The sequence below is a fragment of the Schistocerca serialis genome, chromosome 11, assembly GCF_023864345.2.
Source record: "Schistocerca serialis cubense isolate TAMUIC-IGC-003099 chromosome 11, iqSchSeri2.2, whole genome shotgun sequence".
NCBI classification, from domain to species: Eukaryota; Metazoa; Arthropoda; class Insecta; order Orthoptera; family Acrididae; genus Schistocerca; species Schistocerca serialis.
Window position 1 is genome coordinate 89,521,475 of NC_064648.1, and position 16,270 is coordinate 89,537,744.

The following is a 16,270-nucleotide window of genomic DNA, read 5'->3' on the forward strand; positions in this document are numbered from 1 at the left end:
TCCATTCCATGTGAACACAGCCCACACCATTATGGAGCCACCAACAACTTGCACAGTGCCTTGTTGACGGGTCCATGGCTTCGTAGGATCTGCGCCACACCCGAATCCTACTGTCAGCCCTTACCAACTGTAATCGGGACCAATCTAACCAGACCACGGTTTTCCAGTCGGTACAACCGATATGATCACGAGTTCCGGAGAGGCCCTGCAGGCGGTCTCATGCTGGTAGCAAAGACATAGCCCACTCACGCCAAATTACACTGCACTGTCCTAACGGATACATTCGTCTTACATTCATTTCAGCGGTTATTTTAAGCTGCGTCGCTTGTCTGTTAGCACTGACAGCTCTACACAAACGCCGCAACTTTCGGTCGTTAAGTGAAGGCCGCCGGTCACTGTGTTGTCCGTTCTGAGAGGTAATGCCTGATATACACTACTGGCCATTAGAATTGCTACACCAAGAATAAAATGCAGATGATAAACGGGTATTCATTGGACAATACTAGAACTGACATGTCATTACATTTTCACGCTATTTGGGTGCATAGATCCTGAGAAATCAGTACCCATAACAACCACCTCTGTCCATAATTACGGCCCTGATACACCTGGGCATTGAGCCAAACAGAGCTTCGATGGCGTGTACAGGTAGAGCTGCCCATACAGCTTCAACACGATACCACAGTTCATCAAGAGTAGTCACTGGCGTACTGTGACCAGCCAGTTCCTCGGCCACCATTGACCAGACGTTTTCAATCGGTGAGAGGTCTGGAGAATGTGCTGGGCAGGGCAGCAGTCGAACATTTTCTGTATCTAGAAAGGTCCGCACAGGACCTGCAACATGCGGTAGTGCATTATCATGCTGAAATGTAGGGTTTCACAGGAATCGAATGAAGGGTAGAGCCACGGGTCGTAACATATCTGAAATGTAACGTCCACTGTTCAAAGTGCCGTCAATGCGAACAGGAGGTGACCGAGACGTGTAACCAATGGCACCCCATACCACCACGCCGATACACCAGTATGGCGATGGCGAATACACGCTTCCAACGTGCGCACATCGCGATGTCGCTAAACACTGATGCGACCATCACGATGCAGTAAACAGAACGTGGATTCATCCGAAAAAATGACGTTTTCCCATTCGTGCACCTGGGTTCGACGTCGAGTACACCATCGCAGGCGCTCCTGTCTGTGATGCAGCATCAAGGGTAACCGCAGCCACGGTGTCCGAGCTGATAGTCCATGCTGCTGCAAACGTCGTTGAACTGTTCGTGCAGATGGTTGATGTCTTGCAAACGTCCCCATCTCTTGACTCAGGGATCGAGACGTGGCTGCACGATCCGTTAGAGCTATGTAGCTAAGATGCCTCTCATCTCGACTGCTAGTGATACGAGGCCGTTGGGATCCAGCACGGCGTTCCGTATTACCCTCCTGAACCCACCGATTCCATATTCTGGTAACAGTCATTGGATCTCGACCGACGCGAGCAGCTATGCCGCCATACGATAAACCGCAGTCCCGATAGGCTACAATCCGGCCTTTATCAAAGTGATGGTACGCATTTCTCCTCCTTACACGAGGCATCACAACAACGTTTCACCAGGCTACGCCGGTCAACTGCTGTTTGTGTATGTGAAATCGGTTGGAAACTTTCCTCATGTCAGCACGTTGTAGGTGTCGCCACCGGCGGCAACCTTGTGTGAATTCTCTGAATAGCTAATCATTTGCATATCACAACATCTTGTTCCTCCCGGTTAAATTTCGCGTCTGTAGCACGCCATCGTCGTGGTGTAGTAATTTTAATGGCCTGTAGTGTATTATAATCTCGGCAGACTATGGACACTGCGAATCTCGGATAACGGAATACTGAATTCCTTATCGATGTTCGACATGGAATGTCCTTGCGTCTAGCTCCAACTACTACTAGTCACTGTTAATTTCCTTCGTGCGGCCATAATCTCATCGGAAAGTTTTTCACTTGAATCACCTGAGTATGAATGGTAGGTCGGTTCTATACGTTGCGTACGCGATACTACCACCACATCTATACGTGCATTTAGCTGTCCCATGTCATCTCAGTGTAATTGTCAGCTGGTAGACAGGGGGGTACGGTCTAGCTACGTGTGTCGCGCATAAGACCTCAGGCGAGCTTGAGGAGAGTGGTAAAGACAACGCCCACGTGGCTCTCCGCCGCGGGCTATAAAGTTTGCCGCCAGCGGACAGGTAATCCACCCCCGCCTCTCTCTTGTTGCGCCAGGTGCGGCTCTTCCAGGTAACGGCCCTTCCGCCAGATTTACCGCTCGCCGTTAACGGCCATCAGCTGAGATCACGTGGAGAGCAGAGGCGATCAGGCGCTCCTCGTCCTGACGTCATGTCGTAAAACCGACGCCCGGCGCCGGCGCTCGTCAGGCCAGTGTTAGTGACGTCACAGCAGACACCTGGCTGAACGTCCGTCTTCCAGGCGGGCGTACTGGGCGCCGGGTCGTGGCAGAGGGGCTTCAAATGGCTCTGTCGCCTAGAACTTAGAACTACTTAAACCTAACTAACCTAAGGACATCACACACAACCATGCCCGAGGCAAGATTCGAACCTGCGACCGTAGCGCCTAGAACCGGTCGGCCACTCCAGCCGGCGCAGAGAGGCTTCGTCACTAGTCCACCACCCACACTGAACCAAAAAAATTACCTAAAGTGTTTAATTGGTCCCCCATGTTTACTCCGACTGACTGATTAAGGATCTGCGACCGAGTGTCCTGCCGAGTTGTCATCCCCATTACCACCAACTTCATCATCATCCTTTCAGGAACAAGACTGTTCCAGCCTCAGACCACCTATAGCTTCGTCCTCCTGGGTCTGTTCAGGAAAGAGATCACTCGGAAGATGTCACATTCGGAATACCTGTACTGACCATTCTTTCTAAACCCTCTTCCCACTTGGATTTACCCCGAAGATCCGAAGAAACTGGTACACCTAAGACCGTCTACCGGCCCCACGTATTGCACCCCACCCGCAGCACGATGTGGCATGGACTCGACTGATGTCTCAAGTAGTGCTAGAGGGAACTGACACCATGAATCCTGCAGGGCTCTCCATAAACACGTCACAGTACGAGGGGGTGGATATCTCTTCTGAACAGTACTTTGCAAGGTATCCCCGATATGATCAACAATGTTCTTGTCTGGGGAATTTGGTGGCCAGGGGAAGTGTTTGAACTCAGAAGAGTGTACCTAGCGCCACTGTGTAGCTATTCTGGGCGTGTGAGGTGTCGCATTGTCCTGCTGGAACGGCCCGATGCACAACGGACGTGAATGGAGGCAGATGATCACACAGTGTGCTTACGGACGTTTCACCTGTCATAGTAATATCTGGACGTATCAGGGGTCCCGTGTCCGCAGCTCGTGGTCTTGCGGTAGCGTTCTCGCTTCCCGCGCACGGGGTCCCGGGTTCGATTCCCGGTGGGGTCAGGAACTTTCTCTGCCTCGAGATGACTGGGTGTTGTGTGTCTTTCATCATCATTTCATCATCATTGACTCGCAAGTCGCCGAAGTGGCGTCAGCTAAAATGGACTTGCGATTACGGCGGCCGAACGCCCCGCATGGGGTACGATCATTTCATTTCAGGGGTCCCGTATCACTCCACCCTTACAGAGCCTCCACCAGGTTGGACAGTCTCCTGCTGACATGCAGGGTCCATGGAGTCATGAGGTTGTCTCCATACCTGTATACGCGTATCCGCTTTACACAGTTTGAAACACGCGACATGTTTCCAGTCGTCAACAGTCCAACGTCGGTGTTGTCGGAACCATGCGAGACATAAAGCTTTGTTTCGTGTAGTCTTCAAGGATACACGAGTGGGCCTTCAGCTCGGAAAGCCCATATCGATGATGTTCGCACGTTGACACTTGTTGATGGCCCAGCACGGAAATCTGCAGCAATTTACAGAAGGGTTGCATTTCAGTCACGCTGAACGATTCTCTTCAGTCGACGTTGGTCTCGTTCTTACTGGATCTTTTTCTGTCCGCAGCGATGTCGATGTTTTACCGGATTCCTGATATTTACGGTACACTCGTGAAATGGTCGTCCTGGAAAATCCCCACTTCATCGCTCCATCGGAGATACTGTATCCCATCGCTCGTGCACCGACTACAACACCACGTTCAAACTCACTTAAATCTTGATAACCTGCCATTGTAGCAACTGCGGCAGACACTTGTCTTATACAGGCGTTGCCGACCTAAGTGCCGTATTCTGCCTCTTTACATGTCTGGATTTGAATGCGGTGCCTGTACCAGTCTCTTTCGGACTGCAGTGCATTATGGCAACAAAACAGATGGTGGTGGTGGTTAGTGTTTAACGTCCCGTCGACAACCAGGTCATTAGAGACGGAGCGCAAGCTCGGGTGAGGGAAGGATGGGGAAGGAAATCGGCCGTGCCCTTTAAAAGGAACCATCCCGGCATTTGCCTGGAGTGATCTAGGGAAATCACGGAAAACCTAAATCAGAACAAAACAGATCTGCCGGCAGTGTGCACTGAATAAACATTATAACTTTTAAAAAACTTTAAAAATTGTAAAAATTATTCTTTCGTAAAAATGTTTTAAAAAATTATTCACTTAGACAGTTAAACGGATCAAAGACTGTAGTGAATATTGGTACTTATTAAGAGTAGATAAAACTTATGACAATTTATAATAGTTTTAAAACATACTGGCAGGAAGAGACGGTAAACCTAAGATAAGAACGACAATTCATTGGAGTTGGGGAGGTGAGTTGCAGAGGTGGAAAGTGAGACTGAGAAATCGAAATGCTCAGGAGAGAAAGTACAGAGTATTACGTCTGCTAACTTAGGCAGTCGAAATGCTACGTGATCTAACACAGCTGAAGTGGTTTATTAATACCCATGAAGAGTACTAAGACGCTACTGGCCATTAAAATTGCTAGGCCACGAAGATAATGTGCTACAGATGTGAAATTTAACCGACAGGAAGAAGATGCTGTGATATGCAAATGATTAGCTTTTCAGAGCATTCACACAAGGTTGGCGCCGGTGGTGACACCTCCAAAGTGCTGACACGAGGCAAGTTTCCAACTGATTTCTCGTACACAAACAGCAATTGACCGGCGTTGCCTGGTGAAACGTTGTTGTGATGCCTCGTGTAAGGAGGAGAAATGCGTACCATCACGTTTCCGACTTTAACAAAAATCGAATTGTAGCATATAGCGATTGCGGTTTATCGTATCGCGACATTGCTGCTCGCGTCGGTCGAGATCCAATGACTGTTAGCAGAGTATGGAATTCGGTGGGTTCAGTAGGGTAATACGGAACGCCGTGTTGGATCCCAACGGCCTCGTATCACTAGCAGTCGAGATGACAGGCATCTTATCCGCATGGCTGTAACGGATCGTGCAGCCACGTCTCGATCCCTGAGTCAACAGATGGGGACGTTTGCAACACAACTACCATCTGCACGAACAGTTCGACGACGTTTGCAGCAGCACGGACTATCAGCTCGGAGACCGCAGCGATGGTGTACTCGACGACGAACCTGGGTGCACGAATGGCAAAACGTCATTTTCTCGGATGAATCCACGTTCTGTTTACTGCATCGTGATGGTCGCATCCGTGTTTGGCGACATCGCTGTGAACGCACAATGGAAGCGTGTATTCGTCATCGCCATACTGGCGTATCACCCGGCGTGATGGTGTGGGGTGCCATTGGTTACACGTCTCGGTCACCTCTTGTTCGCATTGACGGCACTTTGAACAGTGGACGTTACATTTCAAGTATGTTACGACCCGTGGCTCTACCCTTCATTCGATCCATGCGAAACCCTACATTCCAGCAGGATAATGCACGATCGCATGTTGCAGGTCCTGTACGGGCCTTTCTGGATACAGAAAATGTTCGACTGCTGCCCTGGCCAGCACATTCTCCAGATCTCTCGCCAATTCATCTGGTCCATGGTGGCCGAGCAACTGGCTCGTCACAATACGCCAGTCACTACTCTTGATGAACTGTGGTACCGTGTTGAAGCTGCATGGGCAGCTGTACCTGTACACGCCATCCACGCTCTGTTAATGCCCAGGCGTATCAAGGCCGTTATTACGGCCAGAGGTGGTTGTTCTGGATACTGATTTCTCAGGATCTATGCACCCAAATTGCGTGAAAATGTGCTCACATGTCAGTTCTAGTAGAATATGTTTGTCCAATCAATACCCGTTTATCATCTGCATTTCTTCTTGGAGTAGCAATTTTAACGGCCAGTAGTGTAGATGGGAATTCGGTGACCTGCGCGCAGAGCATCTGGTGCCACACGTACCGGGAAACCTAAGAAGGACTTTCCAGATCCATGAGACACACCGCTGTTGTACTGCGTTCCAACACACTTCTAAGCAGGCGATCATAACGTCTTGGCTCATCAGCGTCTATCATCCACACGGATGAAGATACATCTTGGAGTAAATCTTAAGTCCAAGAGGAGACGCCATCCGTACGTCTTGGCGTGGGAGCTCTCCCGGGTCTGCCAGCGAAGTACTCGGGCTGCTGGAAGTGGGACTAACGACCGCCGAGGGCCTGGCGCCGCCTGCTGGAGCCGTTAATCCGGCCCTGGAGACTCCAGTGCTGCTCCAGCAGGCGCACCAGCTGTCGTTTGTCTGCCACCACGTCATTACTCGCAGGTCTAACAGGCGCCCAAGTCTAACGAGACCCCCCACCTGCCCCTCGTCTCCTTCTTAGATGGCCTGTCACCGGAAAATTGCCCCGCTGCCGTCGCAGGCCGTCATAAAAGAGAAAACCGAGTCGCTCATGCACGCACACGCACACACACACTACAAAGACTCCATCTTATCCAGCCGCTAGCGACTATGTTGTACCTACTGATAACGTATCCAGTCTGGTGTACACCGCAGGGAATGGAAGCAAACACACCATCTTCGAACATGCCTTTACAGTAGAGGGGAAAAAAAAAGAAGAAAAGAAAAAAAAAGAGAAAGAGAACTAGCATAGCTTTTGAACGCTGCATTATTATTTTTTCCGCTGCCGGCCGGTGTGGCCATGCGGTTCTAGGAGCTTCTGTCTGGAACCGCGTGACCGCTACAGTCGCAGGTTCGAATCCTGCCTCGGGCATGGATGTGTGTGATGTCCTTAGGTTAGTTAGCTTTAAGTAGTTCTAAGTTCAGATGTTAAGTCCCATAGTGCTCAGAGCCATTTGAAACATTTTTTTCCGCTAATAATCGGCACACAAGATACAACACCACGAATAGCAGTGAGCAATGATGAATGGATGGATGGACCATTGGATAGATGCACAAAAAAATTAATGAATTATCAGTTGTGGTGTCACCGCCAGAAACCACACTTGCTAGGTTGTAGCCTTTAAATCGGCCGCGGTCCGTTAGTATACGTCGGACCCGCGTGTCGCCACTGTCAGTGATTGCAGACCGAGCGCCGCCACACGGCAGGTCTAGAGACACTTCCTAGCACTCGCCCCAGTTGTACAGCCGACTTTGCTAGCGATGGTTAACTGACAAATTACGCTCTCATTTGCCGAGACGATAGTTAGCATAGCTTTCACTTACGTCATTTGCTACGACCTAGCAAGGCGCCATTATCATTTGCTATTTATCTTGTGATGCATGTCCCGTCAGACCGATGTTCACCAATTATGGATTAAAGTTAAGTATTCCAACAGATACGTACTATTTTTGCTAGTCTCATATCCCTGACCTGTTCCAGACCTCACGCCATCCTGCGTGAGTTTACACGCGTGCCTTTCGGCTACCCGTCACTGTGGATTGGCTGTCTTGCCAGTCCACAACATCAATCTACAATCACTAAAACAGAACTACATGAACTGAACAACAGAGAACTTAGTGGGTGGAAGAATTAATAAGTAGAGGTAATGATGAAGGGGCAGCTGAAAAGAAGTGTGAAGGAATAGCTGAAGAAGAGAACGGATGGACAGTTAAAAAGACAGAACAGTGACACACACAAAGACAGAATAGAGTGACAAAGGCAGTATAGAGAGATGAAAGGGTGAGAACAGACAAACGCAATTAAGTATTATCGCAGCTAATCACAACGAAGTTTGTTGGTTGGGTTGTTTGGGGGAGGAGACCAAACAGGGAGGTCATCTGTCTCATCGTATTAGGGAAGGATGGGAAAGAAAGTCGACCGTGCTCTTTCAAAGGAACCATCCCGGCATTTGCCTGGAGCGATTTAGGGAAATAACGGAAAACCTAAATTAGGACGGCCGGACGCGGGATTGAACCGTTGTCCTCCCGAATGCGAGTCCAGTGTGGTAGCCACTGCGCCACCTCACTCGGTGACGAAGTTCGTAATTGTAATCATGGATAGTTGGAGGACTTTAAGGAGCAGGGACAGAATTTATGTTGTGAGGAGGACCTGTCATTCTCCTGCCAGAGAGGACACTACTGGCTAATCTTAATATGCAGCCGAACTGACTCTTGAAATGCAAGGGAATCTAAAGGATCTACTAGTTTCATACTTGAGCTGTGATCAGACACATTATCAGTAGGTGGCAGAGGGTTTTCTAGTTTCGATGTGAGATTGTGATACGTCGAAGGAATTGGCAGTTTAACACATGACGACGTTGATTCCAGAGTGGCATGCTAGAGATGAAGTGAAGTGAGTGAACTCCCATAGTGAATTATTCACTGTATTATCTGCCACTCTTCCTTCTTCAGTTTACGGATATGTAGACCCATTGCTCTTCCGATTCACTCATCTTCCCTTCCACTCATTCACCCATCTATCAATGCATTCCTCTTCTCATCCATTCACCCATCTGTCCATTAGTTCATTATTTTTCTTCTCCAACTCTTCATCCACCCAGTCATCGTCCCATCATCTACTGATCCCTTCATTAAGCTGCTCCTCTCGCTCACCACATCTCCATCCAAACATTCATCCAACCATCCATTTACCCCTGATGTCTCATTACTTCACTTGTTTCTCCTTACATTCATTCATTACTCCCTGTATTCATCCCTTGTACCAGCCATCCATTTGCTGCTGCTCATTCCAATGGCATACATCGCTTGTTCATTCTTGATACCCTACATCTAATCATCCCTCTTATTCATTCTTCTACCTATGGAATCATTCATCCCTCATTTACACTCTCCTGTCTATCCATCCAATCATCATTTCTATTTATTATTCTCGTAGTTAATAATTTATTCACTCCTTCTCCTATTCATATATTTCAATTACTTGAGAATAACTTCAGTTACTTGGGAAGTGTAATAATGGATAATATGTATTGCTCAACAGAAATTAGGAAAAGAATTTCATGTTTGGACCACTAAACAAAGATCTGAGGAAAAAAACTGCCAAATGTTACACCTGGAGCGTTGCACTATATGGTGTGGAGACCTGGATATTGAGGGAGGAAGATGAAAGAAGATTGGAGGCACTAGAGATGAAGATATGGAGAAGAATGGAAAAAGTGAAATGGGAAGACCGAGGAAGGAATGAAGAAGTATTAAGAAGAGTTGGAGAAGAGAGAAACATGCTGAAAGTTATCAGAAAGAGAAATCGGAACTGGATTGGACATTGTTTGAGGAGGGACTATTTATTGAAGAAAGGAATAGAAGGAATGCTGGAGGGAAAAAGGGGAAGTGAAAAAGGAACATTTTATACATCCTTCCTTGAACTCATACATTCCTCCTTCCATACACTGATTCAATCTGGTTCCACTCATTTGCCCCTTTTACTCGTTCAGACCAATTCACAGCTCCCAATCATTCGCCCCTCCTTCAATTCAGTCAATTATTCATTTATTCCTGCTTCAACCGACCATATTTAGTGACACATCTTCCTCTACTAATTATCTGCTATGCTAGAGATGACAGATCCAGATACTGACTTTAAATAGCCCTGCGGCTACCAAACATCCACATATGACATGCACTTCAGTCAGCCGCTACATCACTTATCTGCTACACTTATGGCACAAACAACATGGACGATGAGTAGAAGAGTGATTCCCACATTAGAATGTCTGGTTGAGGACTTTCACACAGCCTCTCTCTTTCACAACTCTAAAATGTTGTACCCAGACTTCGTCAGAGCTCCAGACAAGGATATTCCTGAAGGAGGCTTTTGTTAACTAACTTCTTGATGGATGGCCAACTCTTCCTGAAATTTCTCCCAACCGGTATAACTGCGTCAATATGCCAGAGCAATGCGTCCTTCTAAATCGCCTTTACAACCATGGCTACAGAGTGCAGGTGAAGGTCTAGGTGGAGCAGATGGCGCCCCAGATCTAGGAGCAAGCAGCCCCCAGCCGCATTCCTCAGCGCCGCACAGCAGGTGAACCGCGGCTCATTAAAACTTCGGACGGCGCTGCTCCACAAACGGGGACTCAGAACCTCGTTAAAAAGTTAACCCCAACACGCGGCACAGGCAACAAAAGCCGACGGTCAGGAAACCACATCTCGACCTCGGAGGGGGTAAGCCAAGAGCAACAGTTTACGATTCAGCCGGAGACGTGTCATTCCACATGCCGCATAAATGTGTGACACTAACCACTAAAACTGCAGCATAAAGGAAACGGAATGCAGCAAACGTAAAAACTGGAACGAAATATACTACATGCTTGGATATACACTTTGGTGAAACCCCAAAAAACACATACCACTAACTCGATGTACACTTATAGTAACAACAAAACTGTAAAACTGCTTTATCTGTCTATGTGTCTGTCTGTCTGAACACGCTTCTCCAAAATCAGTAGACTAATTTTAACTACATTTTCATAGGTAACTTGAGCATAGCGTAGGACGCGGTATAGACTTTATTTCATCGAAATAGGATGAAAAAAAAAGAAATGCCTGCATTTTATAAAAATGTATATTCACATGTTCCAAAAATGGCTCTAATCACTATGGGACTTAACATCTGAGGTCATCAGTCCCCTAGGCTTAGAAACTGCTTAAACCTAACTAACCCTCCGCCACACATCGTCAGGTGGCTTGCGGAGTATGGATGTAGATGTAACCTAACGACATCACATCCTAACGAAATGCAAACCGAAAACAAAGGAAGTAGGTTACAGTACACTTGTTCGCCCACTGATTGAATACTGCTCAGCAGTGTGGGATCCGTACCAGATAGGGTTGGTAGAAGAGATAGAGAAGATCCAACGGAGAGCAGCACACTTCGTTACAGAATCATCTAGTAATCGCGAAAGCGTTACGGAGATGGCAGATAAACTCCAGTGGAAGACTCTGCAGGAGAGACGCTCAGTAGCTCGGTACGGGCTTTCGTTGAAGTTTCGAGAACATACCTTCACCGAGGAGTCAAGCAGTATATTGCTCCCTCCTACGTACATATCGCGAAGAGACCGTGAGGATAAAATCAGAGAGATTAGAGCCCACACAGAGGCATACCGACAATCCTCCTTTCCACGAACAATACGAGACTGGAATAGAAGGGAGAACCGATAGAGGTACTCAAAGTACCCTCCGCCACACACCGTCAGGTCGCATGCGGAGTATGGATGTAGATGGATGTAGATGTAAGCTAAGGACATCATACACATCCATGCCTGAGGAGGATTCGAACCTGGGACCGTAGCAGCAGCGCTGTTCCGGACTGAAGCGCCTAGAACCGCTCGGCTACAGCGGCCGGTCACATCTCCTCTGAGACCACTTGGCACACACATCACTTACTGTCTGGAAAGAATAGCTCTGAGTATGTGAACCAAGCACCTATCAAACGGGTAGGGTAAGGGTGAAATGAAGTTTATGCCAAAACGGTCAGAAGCATTATTCGTCCAGTATTTTAGAAGGAGAGCACTTTATGACTTGCAATGATGAACAGGAAAAAGTTCACCGCTTACTACATTTTCACCGTTCCTGCTGTAAAAATACCGCATCAGCACGACGCGTTAATACTTGTTTACTACCAATGCATTCGCGACACATTCTGGAGACAGTGTTCACATTTACCACTAAATACACCTGCAAGATCACATCAGTCTACGAGATATAGTTCAGGATATGCACTGATGAGCCAAAGAAACTGGTACATCTTCCTAACAATGTGTAGGGCCCACGCGAGAAGGTAGAAGTGCCGCAGCACGACATGGCATGGACTCCACTAATGAAACTTCCTGGCAGATTAAAACTGTGTGCCGGGCCGAGACTCGAACTCGGGACCTTTGCCTTCCGTGGGCAAGTGCTCTACCAACTGAGCTACCCAAGCACGACACACGCCCCGTCCTCACAGCTTCACTTCTGCCAGTACCTCGTCTCCTACCTTCCAAACTTTACAAAAGCTCTCCTGCGAATCTTGCAGAACTAGCACTCCTGAAAGAAAGGATATTGCGGAGACATGGCTCAGCCACAGCCTGGGGGATGTTTCCAGAATGAGTCTCGGCCCGGCACACAGTTTTAATCTGCCACGAAGTTTTATATCAGCGCACACTCCGCTGCAAAGTGAAAATCTCATTCTGGATTGTTCAAATGGTTCAAATGGCTCTGAGCACTATGCGACTTAACTTCTGAGCTCATCAGTCGCCTAGAACTTGGAACTAATTAAACCTAACTAACCTAAGGACATCACACACATCCATGCCCGAGGCAGGATTCGAACCTGCGACCGTAGCGGTCACTCGGTTCCAGACTGTAGCACCTAGAACCGCACGGCCACCCCAGCCGGCTCTCATTCTGGACTCCACTAATGTCTGAAGTAGTGCTGGAGGCAGTTGACACGGTGAATCCCACAGAGCTGTCCATAGATTTGTAAGAGTAAGAGGGGTGGAGATTTCTTCTCAACAGCACGTTGCAACGAATCCCAGATATTCTCAATAATCTACATGTCTGCGGAGTTTGGTGGCCAGTGGAAGTGTTTAAACTCAGAAGGATGTTCCTGCAGCCACTCTGTAGCAATTCTGGAAGTGTCAGGTGTCGCATTGTCCTGCTGGAATTGCCCAAGACCGTGGGAATGCACAATGGACAGGAATGGTTGCAGCTGATCACACAGGATGCTTATGTACGTGTGACCTGTCAGAGACGTATCTAGACGTATCAGGGGTCCCATATCAATCCAACTACGCACGCCCCACACCATTACAGAGCTTCCACCAGCTTGAACAGGTCCCTGCTGACATGTAAGACCCATGGGTTAATGAGGTTGTCTCCGTAATCGTACACGTCCATCCGCTCAATAGAATTCGAGACGAGACTCGTCCGATCAGGCTCCATGCTTCCAGCCATCAACAGTCTAATGTCGGTGTTGACGGGCCCAGGTGAGGCGTAAAGCTTTGTGTCGTGCAGTCACCAAGGGTACACGGGTGGGCCTTCGGCTCCAAAAGCCCATATCGATCATGTTTCCTGGGATGGTTCACACACTGACACTTGTTGATGGCCCAGCATTGAAATCTGCAGCAGTTTGCGTAAGTGTTGCACTTCCGTCACGTTCAACAATTCCCTTCAGTCGTCACTGCTCCCGTTCTTGCAAGATATTCCTCCTGCCGCAGCGATGTCGGAGATCTGATGTTTTACCGGATTCCTGATATTCACGGTACACGCGTGAAATGATCATACGGGAGAATCCCCAGTTCATCGCTACCTCGGAGATGCTGTGTCCCATCGCTCGTGAGTCGACTTTAACGCCACGTCCAAACTCACTTAAAGATTGATAACTTTTGTAGCAGCAGTAACCGATCTGGCAACTGCGCCAGATACTTGTTGTGTTATACAGGGTGTTACAAAAAGGTACGGCCAAACTTTTAGGAAACATTCCTCACACACAAATAAAGAAAAGATGTTATGTGGGCATGTGTCCGGAAACGCTTAATTTCCATGTTAGAGCTCATTTTAGTTTTGTCCACCTACGCTCAATGGAGCACGTTATCATGATTTCATACGGGATACTCTAACTGCGCTGCTAGAACATGTGCCTTTACAAGTACGACACAACATGTGGTTCATGTACGATGGAGCTCCTGCACATTTCAGTCGAAGTGTTCGTACGCTTCTCAACAACAGATTCGGTGACCGACGGATTGGTAGAGGCGGACCAATTCCATGGCCTCCACGCTCTCCTGACCTCAGCCCTCTTGACTTTTATTTATGGGGGCATTTGGAAGCTCTTGTCTACGCAACCCCGGTACCAAATGTAGACACTCTTCACGCTCGTAATGTGGACGGCTGTGATACAATACGCCATTGTGCAGGGCTGCATCAGCGCATCAGGGATTCCATACGACGGAGGGTGGATGCATGTATCCTCGCTAACGGAGGACATCTTGAATATTTCCTGTAACAAAGTGTTTGAAGTCACGCTGGAACGTTCTGTTGCTGTGTGTTTCCATTCCATGATTAATGTGATTTGAAGAGAAGTAATAAAATGAGCTCTAACATTTAAAGTAAGCGTTTCCGGACACACGTCGACATAACAAATTTTCTTTTTTTGTGTGTGAGGAATGTTTCCTGAAAGTTTGGCCGTACCTTTTTGTAACACCCTGTATAGGCATTGCCGACCGCAGCGACCTGTTCTGCCTGTTGATATTGTATTTCGATACGCATCCCTATACCAGTCTCTTTGTAGTTTGAGTGCATGACGTGATGAACACTGAGACGCGAGGAAAACAGTCGCACCATGCATGGCGTTTTAACTTATTACGTCTTTGTTACTCATCATATTCGCAACGGATATCGCAAACCATTGAAAGAAAACGGCCTTCGGTCACTACTTTTAACGAAATAACCGTGTTTCAACACTGTTCGGAGTGTCTTCCTCAGAATTTAAATCAAAGAATGGTCTATAACATGGTCATAGAATTACGACTAAAAACGTACGATACAGAGCATAAGTACGGAAACATCGTGAATGACTGGTAGTACTTATGTCATTTATAAAATAACAAACATGCGAAAAGGGCGTTAGTCACAAAGATACAGGGTGTTTCAAAAATGACCGGTATATTTGAAACGGCAATAAAAACTAAATGAGCAGCGATAGAAATACACCGTTTGTTGCAATATGCTTGGGACAACAGTACATTTTCAGGCGGACAAACTTTCGAAATTACAGTAGTTACAATTTTCAACAACAGATGGCACTGTAAGTGATGTGAAAGATATAGAAGACAACGCAGTCTGTGGGTGCGCCATTCTGTACGTCGTCTTTCTGCTGTAAGCGTGTGCTGTTCACAACGTGCAAGCGTGCTGTAGACAACATGGTTTATTCCTTAGAACAGAGGATTTTTCTGGTGTTGGAATTCCACCGCCTAGAACACAGTGTTGTTGCAACAAGACGAAGTTTTCAACGGAGGTTTAATGTAACCAAAGGACCGAAAAGCGACACAATAAAGGATCTTTTTGAAAAATTTCAACGGACTGGGAACGTGATGGATGAACGTGCTGGAAAGGTAGGGCGACCACGTACGGCAACCACAGAGGGCAACGCGCAGCTAGTGCAGCAGGTGATCCGACAGCGGCCTCGGGTTTCCGTTCGCCGTGTTGCAGCTGCGGTCCAAATGACGCCAACGTCCACGTATCGTCTCATGCACCAGTGTTTACACCTCTATCCGTACAAAATTCAAATGCGGCAAGCCCTCAGCGCCGCTACCATTGCTGCACGAGAGACATTCGCTAACGATATAATGCACAGGATTGATGACGGCGATATGCATGTGGGCAGCATTTGGTTTACTGACGAAGCTTATTTTTACCTGGACGGCTTCGTCAATAAACAGAACTGGCGCATATGGGGAACCGAAAAGCCCCATGTTGCAGTCCCATCGTCCCTGCATCCTCAAAAAGTACTGGTCTGGGCCGCCATTTCTTCCAAAGGAATCATTGGCCCATTTTTCAGATCCGAAACGGTTACTGCATCACGCTATCTGGACATTCTTCGTGAATTTGTGGCGGTACAAACTGCCTTAGACGACACTGCGAACACCTCGTGGTTTATGCAAGATGGTGCCCGGCCACATCGCACGGCCGACGTCTTTAATTTCCTGAATGAATATTTCGATGATCGTGTGATTGCTTTGGGCTATCCGAAACATACAGGAGGCGGCGTGGATTGGCCTCCCTATTCGCCAGACATGAACACCTGTGACTTCTTTCTGTGGGGACACTTGAAAGACCAGGTGTACCGCCAGAATCCAGAAACAATTGAACAGCTGAAGCAGTACATCTCATCTGCATGTGAAGCCATTCCGCCAGACACGTTGTCAAAGGTTTCGGGTAATTTCATTCAGAGACTACGCCATATTATTGCTACGCATG

General features: G+C 47.7%; 1 long non-coding RNA gene and 1 other non-coding gene across 2 annotated transcripts in view; both read right to left on the reverse strand.

Moving 5' to 3' along the window:
* LOC126427067 (uncharacterized) overlaps window positions 1–16,270 on the reverse strand; it is a 546,217-nt gene that overhangs the window by 343,171 nt on the left and 186,776 nt on the right. The window lies entirely within an intron of this gene.
* Trnap-cgg (transfer RNA proline (anticodon CGG)) lies at window positions 12,160–12,234 on the reverse strand. Its single transcript has one exon. It is a non-coding gene; the product is annotated as a tRNA-Pro (tRNA).